The 19,153-nt window shown below is 23.9% G+C and overlaps 2 non-coding genes across 2 annotated transcripts; one reads left to right on the forward strand and one right to left on the reverse strand.

Moving 5' to 3' along the window:
* Window positions 1-3,042: 3,042 nt before the first annotated feature.
* Trnap-cgg (transfer RNA proline (anticodon CGG)) lies at window positions 3,043-3,114 on the forward strand. Its single transcript has one exon. It is a non-coding gene; the product is annotated as a tRNA-Pro (tRNA).
* Window positions 3,115-7,386: 4,272 nt separating this feature from the next.
* Trnav-cac (transfer RNA valine (anticodon CAC)) lies at window positions 7,387-7,459 on the reverse strand. Its single transcript has one exon. It is a non-coding gene; the product is annotated as a tRNA-Val (tRNA).
* Between the last annotated feature and the right edge of the window lie 11,694 nt (window positions 7,460-19,153).

A 19,153-nucleotide genomic window follows, 5' to 3' on the forward strand; every position in this document is an offset into this window, starting at 1 on the left:
AAACTAACTCGGACTATTTTACTATATTCGCTTATTTTGATTTTCATATTAAGTTAGACATGTTTAGATTTATTTTTTTTATGTTTTGTTATGTCGTTATATCTCTTTATTAACTTTTATACAACAGTGGCGTAGCGTGGTATTTTGGTCAGGGGTACGCAATTTTTTTCAAAAAATCTCCTAAATTAAAACTTTTGGGCCGTAAATTTTTCAGGGTCAATTTTCTCGGAAATTTCAAAAGTACTAAAAATATATCTCCTACTTTATTTTTCAAGCAATCTTCTTCAAGTTTCAGAAAATGTTTCTTAAATTACAAGAAAAAAATGTTACTTATGAATTTAGATATTTAAAATAAATTTTAAAAAAAGTCTTTTTCTTTCAAAAAAAAAACATTTATTTTTACAACAAATATTTAAATTCACAAGTAAAGTTTTTCTGTTATTGTATAAAGATTAAACTGTTAAAGTTTGAAGAAGATTGCTTGAAAAATGTAGGAGGAAATAGATTTTTAACAATCTAGCCTTTTTTGCTGTTTTAGTTTTTCCTTCCAATAGATAACCTACTTTGCGGCACTACTTTGACTGGTCATATCTCAAAAAATAATCCGAATTTTTTAAAACGATAAAAAGCATCTTATAGCTTGAAAACAAATTTTCAAATAAGATCAAATTTTAAAAAACTTGGCCACCCCTCTATGGCCTTAAACTACAAATAAATAGTCAACTAAGTAACAATTAATACCTCAAAGCATTTTTCTCTGTGCAATTTCTTAATAATGTTCAATATCTATTTTATATCAACAAAAAAGAATTGTATTAAACTGAAATTAACTCATACTTTTAGTTTGTTGCAGCTTTTAATATACTATCTTTATCTTTTATAAAAAAATGTTAAATATTTAGTTTTAAAGTTGAAAATTTTAAATTTTTTGTAGGAGAAATCTACAGAGCTAGTTTTTTTTTAACTTCTACATTTTTACCTATACTACAATATAAAACTGTAAAATATAATCTTAATAAATGAAGAAAATCTAAAATATAAACAAAATTAAAATAAAAAATATCATACCACTTGAACTGCAGTCTTGAGTAACAGTAATATCTGGTGTTGGTCTGCTATTTTTCAGTTCAAGCTTTTGAACTTCAGATAATTTTTCTACCTGACATATTTTTATACTTGCAACATTTCATACAATACTACTTTGCATATTATTTAAAATAATAATCTAAAAATTAATGAAAACAAATGTTTACTTTTTCTTTAGTTTTTTAAAACATATTTTACAAAAAAAGAAAACAAAAAAACAATTAACTTTGAAGATATCAGGATTGCCTTGTCACTCTTTGAGTCAAAATTCAATGCTTTTAAAAACTCACAAGAAAAATAACTTTTCACTTATCTTAGAGTCAGTTTTTCTAAGATCTTTTGGAAATAGCATTTTTTAAATACTACAAACAATTGGTAGAATTTTTTTTTTTAAATATCATTTAAAATGTGATTTAAAACAAAATAAACTTTAATTTAAAATAATCAATTATGTCTTTTAGACTAAAAATTGATTGTAAAAAATTCTGTTTTACAAGTAGCTACAAATTTATTCATGATGTGACTAAAGAAATTTTAAAATATTTTGCTACAAAAATTGATTAATTTTAAAACTTTATGGCTGATAAAATAACAAAGTTTGGTTTGTTTGTTATCTTAATAAACAAATAATTGCTTAAAAAAAATTAAGTTTAGTTAATTTAAACAGTATTTTTTGTATTGTGAGATTAAAACTGTAATTACAGTATGAACTGTTTGTTTATTATTTGTTTTAATTTTTAATTTCACTTTTTTGTTATTTTTCTTTTAAATTATGTTGTTTGTGTTTTTATTTTTATTATCAATTTATTTTTATTTTATTAGCAGTTATTTATTGCTACTACAGTTTGTTTATTCTTGAATCATTATCACTATACAACAGGTTTAGCTTTATGGTTTGTTAACAAGATGTTAGCATTTGTCTATATAAAAAAATCTGTCATAAGGTTATACTACTGCGGTGCACTAACTAGTTGCGCACTGTTGGAGTCTAAATTCTTATGAACTAAATGAAGTTATAAAATTTTTCGTTATGGAGTTTTCCATCAACATCGGTGCGCATTTGCAATTACGCACCGAATCAGTATACTGGATAATTTCCCTAACTTGTCACTAATTGGTATTCGAAACTTCGTTCTACTTTTCGAATAATAGAAAAACATAGTTGAAAAAAGGCAAATTAACAAAAAAAAACAATAAAGGATAACGATACTGCATTTTTTTTTTACTTATTTTTTTTTGGGTGGCACGCATGCGCCAGCGTCCCTTTCCACGCTACGCCCCTGCTATACAATAATGATTAAGTTTAATTACTGATGCAACTGTTTGTTTATTTTTAAGTTATACTTTTTTGATATTTGTTTACAAAAAAAAATTATTCAGTGAATGTTATACACTCTGCTATTTTAGACTACAAGCTGCTTTTAATCCAAAACTAGGGTTTCCCAAAGTGGGCTAAGTGGCCCCCTTGGGGGCCATGCCAGATACTCAGGGGGCCAAGAGCAGCAAAGGGGTAAGAGGGGGGCAATGAGCAGTAAACGAGCCATAGGGGGGGCCATGAGGTCATAATTTGAAACTTACACTAGATAATCTTGAGTTGCAGATAAAGAGCAAAAAAAAGGTCTTAGGTGGTTTTTATGGTAGTTTATAAGTAATCTTGTTGAATGGGGCCATGGCTTTTTTATTTCTTTAAAGGGAGCAATTTGCAAAAATGTTTGGGAAACCCTGTTCTAAACACATAAGCTAGTAATAAGTTTAAATGTAAAATAAATATATATACATAAAAACAGTTAATTTAAATATAAAACAAAAAAAAAATTAGCTATTGCAGATGACTATTTACAAGATTTAAAAGTATGATATTACAGCAGAAATTGCACTACGTTCTAGTTTTATCACCTATTTTCAACATAAAATGTTTTGCACTTTATAAACTGCAAACATTCGCCTAGTACGTGTGGCCTGTTGGTCTAGGGGTATGATTCGCGCTTCGGGTGCGCGGGGTCCCGGGTTCAAATCCCGGACAGGCCCGTTTTATTTGAATTTGATACTAATTACTTTTATTTTTAATTTTTATTAAATTAACAACTTTTCTATTAAAAATTCACGTGCTTAAACATTTTTAGTAAAATAGTAAAAAAATTTTGATAGTCATAAATATAAGTACTTAGTATTTACTAGTCATTTAATGAAGTAGTTAATTGGAAAAAAACAATTAACTTTGAAGATATCAGGATTGCCTTGCCACTCTTTGAGTCAAAATAACTGTCCTGAGTTAGTTTAAAAATGTCATGTGTCATCATAAGCAGTTTAAATTCTTTTACAGAATTTTTTATTGTTTTTAAACTAATAGAAACTAAGCTTTATAACTAAGCTTTTAAAACCACTAAATCTACCCTGAGTTGAAATAAAATAACAAGTCTATCCTTAGTCAGCCTGAGCTTAAAAATACTTAAAACATTCAGAGTTATCATGATTTTTACCGAGTCATACTAAAGTTTTCCAAAACTTCATAAAATCCTGAGTTATCCTGAGTGTGTGGAAAGATTTTACTAAATGTTTCTGATCCAAAACAAAATGTTTGAAAGCTAAATTTTTTAAGACAACTTTTTCAATGCTTTTAAAAACTCACAAGAAAAATAACTTTTCACTTATTCTTATTTAACTTCTTAGAGTCAGTTTTTCTAAGATCTTTTGGAAATAGCATAAATAAAAAACAAGTAATATTATTAGCAATCGAAAAAAAATAGAGAAATAGAAACTCTACCTTCTGTAATGAAATCAATTGGTTTAATATGATAATATAAAACTTGAAACAAATGCAATAATGTTTATAAAGGTAAGTTTGAGGATTAAGTAATACACCTTATATATATATATATATATATATATGTAAAAATGAAATTGGCAATTAACTTACCCTAGTTTATTTACTTTAAAAGTTATTAATTTTATGTCGTTATAATGTTTGTATTCTTATCTTTAAAATTAAACTTTTAGTGTTTTCGGTTAACGAAATTATTAATGAGTTGGCTCACCCTATAAACAAGTGAAACAGTTATATTTATATTCGCTATATGTTTTGTCGGGACCCTTTCTTTTTATACGATCAATTAACAAAAACAATTTTTTGTATTATTGAATGAAATAGTATAATCAACCATCAAACTAAAACTATGATTTCACTTTAGTGTTATTTATCAATGTAAGTACATATAAAAATAAACTGAGTTTAGTGCATTTTAAAAATAAGTTTATAAAACTAAATAAAAAAAAAATTATTTAAAAGTCTTAAAAACTAAACACTTCATAACATTTGCAGAAGTTGGTACCAAAACATTAAAATTTTATAAATTTTTTATTAGTTCACTTATTTTAAAGTGATGGCATATTGCACAAAAATTATTAGATAAATAAAATTTCTTCAGAGTAGTTTTAAGTTCAACCAAATATATTTTAGAAGAATCTTAAATAATAAAGTTTAGTTTTCTTAGACGTGTTCATTTATTCTGAAAATGCACTAAATTCAGTTGATTTTTAGTATTTACATTTTATTTAGAAATGTAGCTTTTAATCTAAAATAGTTTTCAATATTTGAGGATATACTAACAATTAACTTTGTTGAATTTATAAAATTTAGACTGTTAATCAATTTAAACAAAAGTTTATTCTTAAGTTTTGCAGTAAAAGGTTGACACCAATTTTTATACTCGAATTTCTGTAATCTCTACTAAAATCTGTAAAGTTATACACTTTTTTAAAACCTAAAACATTAAACTTCCATGAAAAAGTTAAGGTCCCGCCGAGACTTGAACTCGGATTACTGGGTTCAGGGTCCAGTGTGCTAACCATTACACCACGGTTTTTACAAACAGGTTTTTACTGAAACGAAAGCAGATTTTAATAATTGTTAGATTGTACTTTAAAGAATAATTTTGTATTATATTTAATAATTTATATAAAACAGATAATCAAATTTTAATTAAAATCAGTGTTAATTACATTTTTAATTTATGTTTTTATTTTTGGGTCAGTACTACTTATAATTTAAAGGATTAAGTTTGAAATTATTTGTCGCAGAGTATTAAAAGTAAAAAAAAAATTAAGATTTATTAACTTAACAAACTACTGTATAAAAACTTTTTGGCATGCTCAAACAAACTTATGTTTCTACATTTTATAACTATTTTACGACATAATTTTTAAAGTAAACGTATTTGCTTATATTTGCATATGATTTATACATAAAAAACATCCGAGTATTATCAATTAGTTATTAAAACTATTTAAAGACTTATTCAAAGTTATAGTGTAGAGTAAGTAACCACATTTTTTAATTAAATTTACTCTAGCTTATAAATTAAATTAAATAAATAAATAAAAATAAAAGAGGACTTATAAAAAGTAGTTTGTCTAGGATTTTTTATATACTATTTATAATCTTAATTTAAGTTTGAAAATCATTTAACTTCATAAACTTAGTTGCAATCATTTCATAACAGTTGTTACATAAATATAGCTATAATTAACTTTGAAAAATAATAACTAGTAAAAAACATTCAAGTAGAAACTTTAAAAAAAGTTGTTACGCTCGTATGAGTATTGTTATTATTTTGTATATAGATATTTGTTTTAACTAAAAAAGATTGCTCAATTTAATTGTCTCTGGTTGTTAAATTTAGTTTAATATTTTATTCTACTTGAAAAGGTCGCAATTGTTCTGCCACCGAAGCCGGGTTGTAAATAAATAATTTAATTTGAACAATTTTTTTTTTTTAATAAAATATTTTTATACATTTAAAATAGATAAAAGCTGCAGTTAACTTTTATTTTAAAATTTTAATTATATTTTTTGTAGCTTAAACAACTATTCAAATACTTCTTTATTTAAAAAAGTTATTTTATTCAGAGAAAAATTACATAAACTTAACTTTGGTTATTTTTTAATAGATATAATTGTAATATGTATCAAAAGCAGTTCTCAATTATTTTTGAACCTTTTTTTTTACATGAAACAAAACTAAACAAATACTTTTAAAAAGATATCTATAATAAACTTAATGCAGTTTTAAAAGTATTTATAATATATATTTAGACATTTGACTTTTAACAAGAGTTATATTAGTTTAAGGCTATAATTTTGTTTTTGACTGTTCTAGTATAAAATGATTAAACGTATTTTATTTCTAAGTTTTCAATTTTTGTTCAACTGACGATAAACAATTCAAATTAACCTCAAGAATTTTTTTTATTAATTTATATTGTTTCTAGTTTCTAAAGAGAAAAAAAAACTAACCCTTACAACATATTTTAATTGACTTAGTTTATAGAAAGACCTTATAAGGGTATCGAAACTAAATAAATTGTTAAAAAACTTGTAATGTTAGCACTTTTTTCTTTACTATAAACATTTTAGTATTAAAATTTAACTAAAAATGGAATTATTCACAATTAAAAAAAAAACACTAATACTATGCCTTCATAATATTCATTTTATTGACACATAACGGTATAAATATTCACTTTTAACTAAAATATAAGAAATATTTGTACAAAATTAAAAATTAAAGAATTGATTGATTTTTACATTTAAATTACTAGTAAAATAGCGTCAACTAGAAAGAAAACAAAAAAAGTCTTTCAAAATATTCTTTTAGCTTTACGTTTTAAGACTTAAATGTTTAGTCTATAATAAGTTTTAGGTTTATATGAACTAAGTAGAGTCAACTACTATAATTAGCAGTAAATTAGTTTAGTAACAAACAATATTAAAAACTAAAGTCATAAAAAGTTTAAATTTTACTTATGGTAGAAACACGTTTTTTTAAGAATCTTAAAGCTATCTTGCCATTGGTTTAATTAATAAGTCAGAGACCGTTGATTGATAAACAAAATTTGTTATGTACCTTTAACTAAACTAATTAACGATTATATAAAAATGATAACTTTTAAAAATACAAATTAAAAGCAAAATATAATAAGAAATAGTAATTCATTAAAAACATTTATAACTTTTTAATTTCCAGTTTCAAGTCTCTGTTTTAACATTTTTATGCTGATTTTTAGAGCTGATACATAATTAAATTTATCAAGTGCAGTTGTTCAAAATATAATTTTTTTCCATCATGGTTTTAAACTTTCTCATTGTTAATAATTCAAGAACTAGTATACTACTAGCATTAAAATAATAAAAAAACGGGGCAATTATATGTAAGTAAAGTTTTCTAGTTTTCACAAAAACGTTAAATGACTTTTTATTTTTACTATATTTAATAACTAGATGTCAAATGGTCAATAAAAACATGCCTCGTGTGAGGATCGAACTCACGACTTTCAGATTGTGAGACTGACGCGCTGCCTACTGCGCCAAAGGGGCTCTCACTCACGAGCACACTAACATGTTTATATAACAGTGTGTTTACGATTGTGACGTCATAATCACGGATGAAACAGTAAAGCAACAAACTAAATCTACAAACACGTTTAATTTGTTAAAGCATTATATTTGCGAGAATTACAACTCGCATCAAATTAAGATTCAAGAATGAAATAACAAAACTAACTAACATCAGGTTTGAGTTTTGTATTTATAGAAATTCAGCAAAATTTTACTCGGTAATTAACGCACGACGTCAGTAGGAGTGTCAGAGCGCTTTTTTATTTTTTATTAAGTTTGACAAATAATAAATTTTAGACATTTAACTTTTAAAAATCAACATAGTTTAAGTTGACAAGTTTTATTTTATATTTTATTTGTGCAACACTTTTAAATAACAAATTATGCATTAATTTTTCTTAAAAAAAAACTTAGACTTGAAATTTTACAATAAAATAATTTAAAGAAATGTGTAGCTTTAACAGCTTTAAAGGCAGTTTAGTATATAATTAATTCAAGTATTTTTATAAAAAACACAGAAATTTACAACTTCTTTAATTGTTATTTATAAAATGTTACTTGAATTATCTTACTTTTGTTTCATATAAAAATTTTATTTAAGACAATTTGAAATGTTTTATTTATTTTTAAGGTATATAAATGAATTAATGACTGCTAACAACTTTTAAATATTTAAAACATATTTTTTTAGAAAACATCCATTTTAGATAATCAACTTCTAAACTTTTGAAATAATTACTATTTACTTAATGCATTGTTTGTTGTTTACTTTTGTGTAGTTAATCATTAAAACTACAACTTTAATTAAAAAGACTCAATTGTCAACCTTCATCATTAAAAAGTAAACCAAGTAAAATTTAGCTTATTTGGTTAACTAATCAAAATATATGTAAATTTTCCTTTAATCAATGGTTTAATCATTGTTTAAACATTATTATGACTAATCTATATTGATTTATTAGTTCTAAAAGTTCATAAACACATTTTATGTAATATTAATTTACCATCATTGATTTTATTATCAATCTAACAAATACTGAAATTGTTTTATTTTTTATTTGTTTAGTGAAAAACAGTCGTGTAAAAATAACTAAAACTTTTACTATTTGTTTACTTATATTTATACATTTGTAAATTTAGTTATAACAACTATAAAACAATATTTGAAAATTTATTTCGAGTAAAAAACACAACACAAAAAATATTTATTAAAAATTATATATATTGTTATATATTTAAAGAGCTGAAAACTTAATCAAAGTTTAATATTTTAATAACTGCTAGCAGGCTGTCATAATTCATATATTTGACACTAACTTATAATTTTATTTTTAAAACTTTACATAAGAAGATATTTTTTTGCGTAAACTTGAAATTTGCACAATATATCATTTAGGGTTAGTCTTTCATACAGCATTTTTTTTAAATATTTGGTAAAATGTATATTTAAATGAAGTTTTGAATTAAAATCAATTATCAATTGAAAATATGAGTTTACAACAGAAAAGCAGTTTATGATAAAATCATATATACAAACAACTTTATTCTTATGCTGTTATCAACGCATCAAATATAATGCACGAAAATTTTAAGTCTTTTAAATAATGATAGTTTTTGTAAACTAGCAAAATTTTAAACCTTAAAGAAGTTTGTTTAATATTTATTTTCCTTTTGTAATGATAATAATGTAACAACTGCAATGAGAATTTATAAAGATATTTTTGATAACAATCAATCTATGCCATAAGTTTAGTTTAATAATTAAGTAATTTATTCTTTTTTTTCTGATTTTAAGCTTGTCATAAGTTAAGCATTAAATCGCTTAAATTTTTACTGTAACATCAACTTTATACAAATTAGATTTTATAACTTTCAGTTATTTTGAGTTTTGTTTATGTTTTGTTGATACCTGGCTTAAAATTTAAATTTTAAATAGTTTTTAATTTCGTTTAGATAAACTTCAGAGTATTAATATTTTTAAACTTTTGTTTTAAAATCTCTTAATTCAATTCATTTAAATGTTTTAGACTCATTATATGAATTAAATTAAATTCGTTTTTAAATTAGTACTAATTTTACCTAGTTTTATACTGATAAGATTGTATTTTTTAATATGTAAATTTTAGTTGTTTGTTTAAATTTTCTCGCATGAATAAGTTTCTAAATGACGTTATAGATAAGCAACATTGTTATGTGCAGTTTTCTATTTTATTTCACTTGAATAGGTTGAAATTTTTTTCACCGAAACCTGGTTGTAAATAAAATATTTAATTTGCACATCTCTATTCAAATACTCTCTTTACATTTCAGTAAATTGTGCAATCTATTTTAGTTAAAATAAATAGCAATATAGATATAAACACTATATATGTTGCATGAAAAAATTTTAATTGAAAAATATTCACCCAATCAATATACTTTGTTTTCATGATACTTACTGAACAATTTAAATTTAAATTTTTTTTAATTTATATACTACTTGAAGAACTTTACATTATAACAAAAAGGTTTTATTGCAGCAACTAATAAATTTAATACTTATTCACTTAAATTAATTTAGTATATGATATTAAATATTAAAAACGAACACAAGTATCATTATAGTTTATTGAACAACAAAAAAAAAACGGTGCTCAAAATATTTGGTATTAAAACCTGGTGCACAAAGAACCTTTCGATTATCTAGTCGCACATCACAGATACCTTCTTACGTCTTTTCCAGGACAGTACATTTAAAAACAAGTTAATATAACAAAAAATCGCAATAAATTAAAAAAAGTAAAGTGTTAAGAAACCCGAAATCAAGTTTAAAAGAAATTTTATACAAAAAATTAGAAAATAAATAATAAACTTTACTTTTATCACAGAGACTTTTCCTTGAGTTCCTTCTTAATTTATCCTAGGTAAAAATGATAGTTGATTTTAACTAAAAAATATGTAACTACATTAGTTTCAAACTTTTAGATGACTTAAAACTTTAAAAGTTATTTATTAATTTTATTTAATTTATTGTTTCAATGTAAAATTATGATGAAACTGCTCATAACACAAAAAAATCTACAACAAGCTAATATCTAATTAAGACTCTAATAATAACAAATTATCAAGGTCAAAATCCGCTTTACTTAGTTTTTCCTGGACCACATTGATACTTTTCACAAACCATCTGTTTAGATCAGCTGGAAAATCATCTTGTTCATTCTGTCCTGAACCAATTATATCAGTAAAAAGTAAAAAGGTTCACAGTTAGGCATGAGTATTTTAGAAATGATAAAAAACTGAGTTTAACTTACTATTAAATCATTAATCAGTTGATTGGAAACAAAAAGGAGAACTTTATAGATAATATTAAATGTGGATGTAAGATATTTTAGTAAAACTACTGTACTTTGATCTAGTTACAAGTTTTAATAAAAGTAGTTTTTTTAGTACTTAGTATTAGTTAATGTATAAGTATTTCTATTATTATTATTATTTACAGCTGCATGTCAAACATTGAAACAATAATAAAAAACCACAACAAAAAAGTAATAAACAACAATAAAGTAAACAAAGATGAATCATGCAACTGCAGAAAGAAAGAAACTTGCCCCCTTGAAGGAGGAGAATGTAGAGCAGAAAATGTAATCTACCAAGCAACAATAGAAACAGACAATTTAACAAAAATATACATTGGACTAAGTGGTAAACAACTAAAAAAACGCATATCTACACACAACAATAAACAGCAATCCAAATGACAAAAACTACCTCCAGTATAAACAAGCAACTGAACTCTCAAAATTAACCCATAAATTAAAAAATGAAAATAAGAAATACAAAATAAATTGGAAAATATTACAAAGGGAGAAAAAACCAAAACCAGGATTTATGACATGCAGGTTGTGCTTAAAAGAAGCTTTACTAATCCTTGAATCCGGTACAAATTGCATCAACAAAAGAACGGAATTAATGAACTCATGCAGACACAGAAACAGAATTTTACTAATAAATTGGAAAGCAGACAAAACTTAAACCAAATCATAATTAAAGTAAAAAATAGGTTATTTTTCTTGATTTTTTTATTGAGTTTTTGTCGACATTTGACTTAAATTGAAAAAAAAAATTTAAACAGTTTTTAATTCAACTTAGATAAATTTTTTAGATTTTTTTTTTAGATAGTTATTAAATCCGTTTAAATTTTGACTGTTATGTTAACTTATACAAATTAGATTTTGAAATCTTCAGCGACTTTGAGTTTTATTAATGTTTTGTTGACTCTTGGCTTAAAACCACAATTTAAGACAATTCTTAATTTCATTTAGATAAATTTAAAGGTATAAATATTTTATTATTATTATTTTTTTAAAGAAAAGATATAAATATTTTATTTTTTTTATTATTGTTTTTTTAAAGAAAAGCTCTGAGTTCAGTTCTTTTTTTTTTTTTTTTTTGACTTATTATATTAATATTAATTCAATCCTTTTTGTTTTAAACTAGTACTAATTTTACCTAAATATACTCTGACATACTTGAATTTTCGAATATGCAACATTTTTGTTTTTGTTTATATTCTTCACTCATGAATAAGTTTTTAAACAACAGTTTAATTAACTAACATTGTTATATGCAGTTTCATATTTTTTTTTTGCTTGAAAAGGTCGCAATCTATTGCACCGAAACCGGTCGCGAATAAAATATAAAATTTGCATAAATCTATTTATTATTATTATTTAAAAAATATTACTTGTCTCAAGTTCATCTATTATTCTTTTATCTTCAATTTGTTCTGGTGTTAGATCAACCATTTGAAACACTTTGTGATATTTATTCAATAAGTTTTAGATAAATTCTAAACCATGATATAGATAAATATTTGAAAATTGTAGACCGTAAGTACATATTTTGAGAAAAACTGCAAACACTTTTTAATAATTTAACTAATATTTTTAAAGTGATATTACAAACTTAAAATGCTTTATGTTAGTAATAGTAGAATAGACTAAAATAATAATAAAACTTAGCTCAACAGCTAACTTTATATTAAAACGTTTTAAATACAGTAAAATTACATTTATAAAATATTAAGAAATAAAATTCTACACATTGTAGATTTACTTTGTGTTTTAAGCTGTAACATATAATGTAATCATGAACTATTAATCAATATATTTACATTATATGATTAAGTATACTGTAAACTAATTAGTGTTATGCTGGTTGTTAAAAAAAAAACAATAGTTGTAGACAGCTTATATTACTAATAGTAAATAAGTAAATTATTTTGCAAACCTTCTGTCATTTTGACATGTTGTGTAAAATATGATAAAAAGGTTTAAAGAGCGTAAACTGATACTGCTCGTCAAAAACATAATTTTTTATGATTTTAAATATTTTTATTTTAAATAAGATTTAATAAATAGAAATAAGATTAGTTGGTATATAAATTTGCGTAAAATATATTAACTAAATTCTATTAAGTCTTTTTAAGGAAAATATGTTTTATTTTGTACCAAGTTACTACTGGTGAACCGATAAAACTAATTTTTAAACATATAAGTTTCTTTTGGAAAAGTACTGACTCGAATATTGTATTGGTGTGAATAAATTTCTAAATTTATTTTAAAAGTAGTAGCTATGTTTTTATTTACCTAATATATAAGAAAAAAAGTTAATTTATTTTTTGAATAACTATGAATCAAAAAGATTTTCTGTGGCTCATTCAGGTAAACCTTTTAATATGATATAAATAACAGTTTACTAATTCTAAGTTCTTTTTTATTTTTGATTCTCTTCTGTTTTTCTGATAATAAGATAGATAGGACTCTGTCATATAAATAAAAATTAACATAAAGTTTAAATTGCTTTTTGAGTCGTGTACTTAACTGTTTATTACACAAAAAACAACGACATATTAAATTTTAGTTAATTAATTTTGAATTATATATTGATTAAAAGTTATACCCAAACAGACATTTATAGTCCTACTGGTGAAAAATGTAAAACATTAACTGTTGTAATGATTCTAGCACTAAATGTCACTAAATGACGTCATAAATAATTCCTGATGATGAATTCTCACAGAATTTTAAACAAAAAACACATGCCCTGGTTATCTGTTTTCAGTTTTTAGGTTGATTATTTAATATTTTGAACTATTAGCATTTTAAGTTACAAAATATGTTTATAAAAAAAAAACAAGTTTTACTTAACTAAAATAAATTTTGTAGTGTTTTTTTAAAAGATAGAAAAACTGAGCGTTTTTTTGTTGTGTAGTAGAATTTATTAAAAACAATCAAGAAAATATTGAGAAAATATACACTACTGATGCATCATCTTTTAATTAAGTTAAAAATGATTTAAATTAAGCTTAAAGTACTTTAAGACGTGTTTGTTAAAAGTTAAGAATACTACAAAGCAGCATTTGCTGCATTTTACAGCATAGATTAAATTTAGATTATCATTAGTAAAGTATTTTGATTTTAATTAAGTAGTTATGTTTTAAGTCAAAAAAAAAACTTTTTAATTTCATTTAAATAAATGCTAATAAGTTTTTTATAAAATACATTGTATGTGTAAATCTAATATTATTCTTCGGGAAAAATTAATTTCATTTTCATATAAGCTTTTCCTCTGCACTTGTCAATTTCAACAGTTATCTATCAAAACAAACTATAATTTATTTTGTAAAAGTTTACTAACAAGCGTACATAAGCACCTAGTATATTGTTTCTGTTTTTCATTAATTAAATATGGTTACAGAATAGTTTATTTTAAAATGTTGTATAATTAATTAAAGTAGTTACTATAACATTTACTACTTAATTAGCTCTACTTAGAAATATAACAAACTTTTCTGTCTTTAGCAAGTATTACCAATTCAACTAGAAAATATAAATAAGAAGTTTGCTTAAAAAGTAATTTTACTTTAAATTTATGCATTCAAGTGAATAATCTAAAAATACGTTTTTTTACTAATTTTATAGCTTTTAAAGAAACTAGTTATATACTTAGGTAATTAGGTTTTGTTAACATTCTATTCTATATTGAAAAAATAACTTTAAAGTTTACTAATTAACTGTAATAAAATTTTTCATATTTTTTTAAATAGTTTAGAAGTTTACTAATAAACTTAATTTTTGAAAAAATTCTATTGAAAAAAGTATTTACTAATCGAAAAAATCTAATACCTACTTTTACAAGTAAAAATAATACTAATAGTTTTTAAACTTATTAAATATATTGTAACGATAAAAAAGAATATTGAAATTTTTCAAAATCACTTTTGGTAACAAGAACTTTTCAAAGTAGTTACAATGACGCATTATATAATTAAACAACTACTTGTCTGTGAGGCAACAGAGTTCTATGTATGCTGAGTAAAAGAACAAAGAAATAGCTAGTCAAACTCATGTAATAAAACATTTTATTATTTATTAATTCAAACTTTACAACTCCAAAAGTTTAGCTTAAATTTTGCTAACAAGCAATAACTCAGTTTTTTTGTCAGATTAACTTTTAAAAAAAATTCGTAATATTAAAAAATATTAGATTTACTAAAAACTAAGTTTTCTGTAAAATTCAGATCAAAAAATTAGTATATGAAAGTATTTAGTTTTATTGCTTTGAGAACAGACTTCAAAAACTTATATTATAGTTGAAAAAAAAAAGAATAAAACTTTACTAAATTTTACTAACTTTTCTAGTACAAAGCTTATCGATACACATTTTAATTCTTTTTAAACTTGACCATAAACGTAGTTTAATAAACAAAATGTTAAAGGCGGTTTTATGCTTAAAATATCTAAACTTGATGACTCTACGCCCCTTAAAATTTCAAAATCGAAACCAGTCCTTAACATACTAACTAGAAACCAAAAAAGCTTTTAATATAATTGATTAAACCTTACATATTTATTGTTAATATCTAACCAAATCAAAAATGGAAAAATAACTCAAGTTTGTCGAAATTATTTTACTTTTGAACATAATAACATATTGTGAGGGCACATTTGTTTACACAATAGACGGAGATGATGTCGCTGTAAACCGGCTGAGAACTATGTTGTGACGCATGAACACAAAAACAAAACGCTGTTTTGCTACGTGGGATGTGCTGAAAGATTAAAACTAATTACCATCGACTGGTACTATTAGCCGGACGAAACTCAAAACACAAAAACCAACACAGGTTGTCATGTTGCAGTAGAAGCAAAGAAAAGTGTGGAAAAAATAAAGATGGTGTGAATAATGACATGAAAAACTGATTTTGACGAAAACAAGTTGAACTTGCTGCTGAAAAACTTTCAAAAAAGAGACCAGGGTATTTTTACTTGAGTGGTAAAAAACTGGAAAACGTGGGAAATTTGTGCGGTGGCTACGTATTGAGTGTAGTCTAAGATAAACAAATAAAACTAACAACTAAAGTTTATCGGTAAATAAAACAAACAAGCTATGTTGACGTGAAAATGGAACAGACGACCAAAATGTACTTTGAAACAGATCAAATAACCAAAAGTGACTCTGAAACAGAACAATCGGCCAAAAGTGACTCGGAAATAAATCAATCAACCAAAAGCGACTCGGAAATAGAACAATCAACCAAAATCGACTCGGAAAAAGAACAATCAACCGAAAGCGACTCGGAAATAAAACAATTGACCAAAAGCGACTCGGAAAAAGAACAATCAACCAAAAGCGACTCGGAAATAGAACCGATAATAATAAGAGGTGACTTGGAAGTAGAACAAAAGAAAAGTTAAGATGTTCTTGTTGTATTAACTGTAATCACATCAAGTGTGATCACTGTGACAGTAATGGTTTGTTTAGCCATTGCTAAGTGTATAAAGAAAATTCGAAATTCGAAAACGAGTTTTGACACGAAACTTAATTCTTGCGTTTTATAAGAAAAAATAAAAACTAAAAATAATATGATAGCTAATAAATGTATATCTATGATTTAACTTTATAAAATGTTAAAAAGAAGTTTCGTATTATCATGTGCAAGATAAAGTTTAATTAGACCAACATTTTTTAATATAATAGTATAAAAGCTTGCTGAATTTCAATAACTTTGATATTAGTTGTTCTCGTTACTTCCTAAAATTTTAATTATACAAATGTAATAACAAGTACCATGTTTATCTTATTTTTATATTTTTTTGAACAATTTTTGAACAATTTAGTATAAAATGAGCAGTTGTGTCTGTATATCATTCATCAGTTCATAAAAAGTAAAAAAAATACAAATCAATGTAAATTCAAAAGTTATAACTGAACTTATTTACTTACCACACTAATACATTACATATTGTACATTCAGAAATTTTTTTGTTTAGTTTTGCTAAAGTATAATCAACTAAATAATTAACTGTTTATTTTTTCAAAAATCCCGGTTTTACCAAAATAAGCCTTAAAGTTTAACTTCTAGTTAATAACAATGTAAAATAATGTTTTGATCTGAATATTTTGTTTATAAGGCACCTTTAGTTTTTTACTTTGTGTTGCGTATAATACCTATATAAAGCATTAACAATGAGTAAACAGCTAAAATTGCATTATTTAAGATTAAATAAGACCAAAAGAATTCACATTGCACGAAAAAATCTGCATTAAAATGAAATGAAAACTAATATAGTACATTCAGCTAGTTTTTAAAATATTATGTACTCTCCCTACTAACTATACATATTACATATTCATACACATTCTTTTAAAGATTTATTTTAATACAACGTTTTACTTTCTGTGATGTGACTAAATTGTTTTTCTTATTAAATTGAATACTGAAAAAATATCTTAACGTTGTACGTTAATCAGTAAATACGATTTATTTTTATAACTTTTAATACTAAAATAGAAAAAAACACTACTCAGGTAAAAGCTAAGTAGGAAAAAAAAACTGTTTAAGTCACTCATTTTTGTAATTAACAACTTTTGATAACAAACATATATATATAGCCATAGTACTATACTTAAGTTCGATACCGCTAAAATTCTACACATGTAGCATAAAGAAGTATAACAAAAAAGAATCATTAAAAAAAAAAAAGTCATTAAAAATAAAGTTGTCAACTTTTCAACGGAATTTCATCGTATACATGATCCTCGGCATCACAAAAGTTTTGCAACTGAACCATATTTCGATTTCTTTCTATGACGTCACAGTTTACTTTTGGTATTTGTTTTTCACAACAACTGGCACTTGTACAGTTCAATGGTACTTCGTAAAGCCCTTCGCTTGACACTGTTTCAAAACTTTTGCTCAAAATGTGTTTATCTTTGTTTTTGGATTTATTTTCGGTTGATGAAGTTTCATCGAATACGTGATATTGAGACGGAATTAAATTGTTTTTGTTGGAACTTATTTCTTTAGAACCGTTATGTTCCACTCCGATGTTTGTTTCGGATGAGCGCATTTTATTTTTGCACTTCGCGAAAAAAAAGTAAGCAATTACTGCTGCTCCGATAAAAAGTCCAAGAATAACAGTGTACTTTAGAAAGTAATAAAAAATTACTACACCAAACATATTTAATATATTAAAAACTGTCAAAAAATTATATTGTAGCGACTAGCAACATTTGTAAATTGATAAATGCAAATTTGAAAATTACTTAAACAAAAATGCAAACAAAGTGTTTGAATTATATTATTGTAGGAATAATTTAAATCTCGTTCAAAATACTACAAAGGTATCGAAAATACTGTGCAGAAAAAACATCCTAGTCTGAAAAATTGGAACACATTTAACCTTTTTAATAGGTTAATTTTATAACAAAGATTTTGAAAAAAAAAATTCTTAAACTGCATGCAAAAAATTAAACAAATGTGCTTTTATTAGTGTTAATTTTTATAATGTGCCAAATTAAAATAAAAATTATTTAGGTGCGTCAAAATTACATATGTTAATGTTCGTAGTTTTCTCTTTGAAGTAAACCTATTGTTAGCTGCAAAATTAACAAAACTAAGTTTTGGAGTTTAAAACACTTATTTTCAATTTTTTTTCCAATAAGTAAAAAGTTTGTTAATTTATACTGAATCTGTACTTTTTTATTAAACTTGGACAAAACAAATTTTGATACGCTATGCATACACTAAACAAGATCATCTGTTACAAGTTTCAAAATAATTTTTATTTAAAGGTTTTGTTTAAAAATATTAGTTAAATTAGCTACTTAAACGAGCTATAAAAAGCAAGAATACACTTTTAATTGTAAAATAAAACTTTTCATAATTATAATAATGTAAATACTAACAGTTATTTTTTAGTTATAACTGCTGAATAACAATTTCAAAAACTTTTAATGACTGTTTTAAGTAATTGTTCTAAAATTTTAATTTTATATCTTTGAAGTATTTAGTTGATTATTGTATAATTTCGAATATTTTTCGGTTAACACTTTGACGTAAATGAACATTTTTAGTGTTTTGAATTAAATGAAATTTTTACATGTATAAATAAAACAAAATGTATAATTATCATTTAAAGATTCACAAACAGGTGTTCGTTATTTAGAAGACAATTAAGTTTATATACTAGTACACAACTAATAATTTAGATAACTTTTTTAATAGTTAATAATTCGTTGCTTTGTTTCATTACACAAAATAATTAGCAAACTAAATATTTTTATTGTTTTAGTAAGAACGTATTTTACGTCGAAGTATTTCAGAAATATCGATTAAAATATAGA

Source organism: Thalia democratica, chromosome 2 (genome assembly GCF_965202585.1).
Source record: "Thalia democratica chromosome 2, ktThaDemo2.hap1.1, whole genome shotgun sequence".
Classification (NCBI taxonomy): Eukaryota; Metazoa; Chordata; class Thaliacea; order Salpida; family Salpidae; genus Thalia; species Thalia democratica.